The sequence below is a fragment of the Elephas maximus genome, chromosome 17, assembly GCF_024166365.1.
Source record: "Elephas maximus indicus isolate mEleMax1 chromosome 17, mEleMax1 primary haplotype, whole genome shotgun sequence".
Lineage (NCBI taxonomy): Eukaryota > Metazoa > Chordata > Mammalia > Proboscidea > Elephantidae > Elephas > Elephas maximus.
The window spans coordinates 43,203,238-43,206,629 of NC_064835.1; positions in this window are offsets into that span (position 1 = coordinate 43,203,238).

The following is a 3,392-nucleotide window of genomic DNA, read 5'->3' on the forward strand; positions in this document are numbered from 1 at the left end:
TTCTCTAATGGCTAATGATCGTGAGCTTTTCCTCATGAATCTGTGAGCTACCTGAATGTATTCTTTAATGAAGTGCCTGTTCATATCCTTTGACCCTTTTTTAATTGGGTTATTTTTCTTTTTGTAGTTGAGTTTTTGCAGAATCATGTAGGTTTTAGAGATCAGACACTGATCGGGAATGTCATAGCTAAAAACTTTTTCCCAGTCTGTATGTAATCTTTTTACTCTTTTGGTGAAGTCTTTGGTTGAGCATAGGTGTTTGATTTTTAGGAGCTCCCAGTTATCTAGTTTCTCCTCTGCATTGTTAGTAATGTTTTCTATACCATTTATGCCATGTATTAGGTCTCCTAGCATGGTCCCTATTTTTTCTTCCATGATCTTTATTGTTTTACATTTTGTATTTAGGGCTTGGATCCATTGTGAGTTCATTTTTGTGCATGGTGTGAGGTATGGGCCTTGTTTCATTGTTTTGCAGATGGATATCCAGTTATACCAGCACCATTTGTTAAAAATACTGTCTTTTGCCATTTAACTGACTTTGGGTCTTTGTCAAATATCAGCTGCTCATATGTGGGTGGATTTATTTCTGGATTTTCAATTCTGTTCCACTGGTCTATGTATCTGTTGTACTAGTACCAGGCTGTTTTGACTACTGTAGTGGTACAATAGTTTCTAAAATCAGGTAGAGTGAGGCCTCCCATTTTGTTCTTCTTTTTCAATAATGCTTTACTTATTCGGGGCTTCTTTCCCTTCCATATGAAGTTGGTGATTTGTTTCTCCACCTCATTAAAAAATATTGTTGGAATTTGGGACGGAATTACATTGTACTTATAGATGTCTTTCAGTAGAATAGACATTTTTACAATGTTAAGCCTTCTATACATGAGCAAAGTATGTTTTTCCACTTATGTAGGTCTCTTTTGGTTTCTTGCAGTAGTGTCTTATAGTTTTCTTTGTGTAGGTTTTTTACATCTCTGGTAGGATTTATTACTAAGTATTTTATCTTCTTGGGGGCTACTGCAAATGGAATTTATTTGGTGATTTCCTCTTTGATGATTTTTTTCTTGGTGTAGAGGAATCCAAACGATTTTTGTATGTTTATCTTGCATCCTGATACTCTGCTGAACTCTTCTATTAGGTGCAGTAGTTTTCATGAGGATTCATTAGGGCTTTCTGTGTATAAGATCATGCCATCTGCAAATAGAGATAATTTTACTTCTTCCTTGCCAATCTGGATGCCCTTTATTTCTTTATCTACCCTAGTTGCTCTGGCTAAGACCATCAACACAATGGTGAATAAGAGTGGTGATAAAGGGCGTCTTTGTCTGGTTCTGGTTCTCAAGAGGAATGCTCTCAGACACTCTCCCTTTAGGATGATTTTGGCTGTTGGCTTTGTTTAAATACCCTTTATAGTGATGAGGAATTTTCATTCTATTCCTATTTTGCTGAGAGTGTTTATCATGAATGGGTGTTGAACTTTGTCAAATGCCTTTTCTGCATCAATTGATAAAATCATGTTTCTCTTGTCTTTTGTTTTATTTATATGATGGATTATATTGACTGTTTTTCTAATGCTGAACCATCCCTGAATACCTGGAATGAAACCCACTTGGTGATGGTGAATTATTTTTTTGCTATGCCGTTGAATTCTTTTGGCTAGAATTTTGTTGAGGATTTTTGCATCTAAGTTCATAAGGGATAACAACAAAATATTGGTCTGTAATTTTCTTTTTTTTGTAGAGTCTTTACCTGGTTTTGGTATCAGGGATATGCTGGCTTCAGAAAATGAGTTTGGGAGTATTCCTTCCTTTTCTATGCTCTGAAATACCTTTAGTAGTAGTGGTGTTAATTCTTCTTTGAAAGTTTACTAGAACTCTGCAGTGAAGCCTTTCAGATCAGGGCTTTTTTTTTTTTTTTTTTTTTGTACGGAGTTTTTTTTATTACCTTTTCAATCTCTTCTTTTGTTATGAGTCTACTTTGTTGTTTTACCTCTGTTTGTGTTAGGTTAGGTAGGTAATGTTTTTCTAGGAATTCATCCATTTCTCCTAGGTTTTCAAATTCATTACAATACAATTTTTCGTATAAGCTGATATGATTCTTTAATTTCAGTTTGTAATATCACCCATCTCATTTCTTATTTGGATTATTTGCTCCTTCTCCTCTTTTGTCAGTTTAGACAATGGTTTATCAGTTTTGTTAATTTTTTCAAAGAACCAGCTTTTAGTCTTTTTAACTCTTTCAATTGTTTTTCTGTTTTTTATTTCATTTAGTTCTGCTCTAGTTTTTATTATTTCCTTTCTTCTAATGCCTGAAGCTTTCTTGTGTTTCTATTTGTTCAAGTTGTAGGGATAATTCTTTCATTTTGGCCCTTTCTTTTTTTTAGATGTGTGCATTTATTGACCTCTGAGCACTGCTTTCACTGTGTCCCAAAGGTTCTGATGGGAAGCTTTTTCTTTCTCATTGGATTCTATGAATTTCTTTATTTCCTCCTTAATGTCTTCTATAACCCAGTCTTTTCTGAGCAGGGTATTCTTCAGTTTCCAAGTGTTTGATTTCTTTTCCCTGCTTTTTCTATATTGATTTTTACTTTTATGGCCTTATGGTCAGAAGATGTTTCCAGTGTTTTGGATTCTGCTAAGGCTTGCTTTATGACCTAATATGTGGTCTATTCTAGAGAATGTTCCATGTGCACTAAAAAAAAATGTATACTTGGCTGCTGTTGGGTGGAGTGTTCTGTATATGCCCATAAGGCCGAGTTGATTGATTGTGACGTTTAGATCTTCCATGTCTGTATTGAGCTTCTTTCTGGATGTCCTGTCCTTCGCCGAAAGTGGTGTCCTGAAGTCTCCTACTATAATTGTGGAGCTGTCTATCTCACCTTTCAATGTTGCTAGAGTTTGCTTCATGTATCTTGCAGCCCTGTCACTGGGTGCATAAATATTTCTTATGGTTATATCCTCCTGGTATATTGCCGCTTTAATCGATATATAATGTCCTTCCTTATATTTTGTGGTGGATTTAACTTTGAAATCTTTTTTCAGAAACTTTTGTTGCCACTCCTGCTCTTTTTTGATTGCTGTTTGCTTCATATATATATTTTTTCATCCTTTGAGTTTTAGTTTGTTTATGTCTGTAAATCTAAGGTGTGTCTCTTGTAGGCAGCGTGTAGGCAGATGTTTTTTTAATCTGTTCTGCCACTCTCTGTCTCTATATCGGTGCATTTAGTCCATTAATATTCAGCGTAATTATGGATAGATATGAGTTTAGTGCTGTTATTTTGAAGTCTTTTTTTCTGTGCTGTTGACTGTTTCTTTTTCCCAGTTAATTTTTTGTGCCAAGTAGTTTATCTTTATATATTGTTTTTTCCTCTTATTCGTTGTTGTTGATTTTGT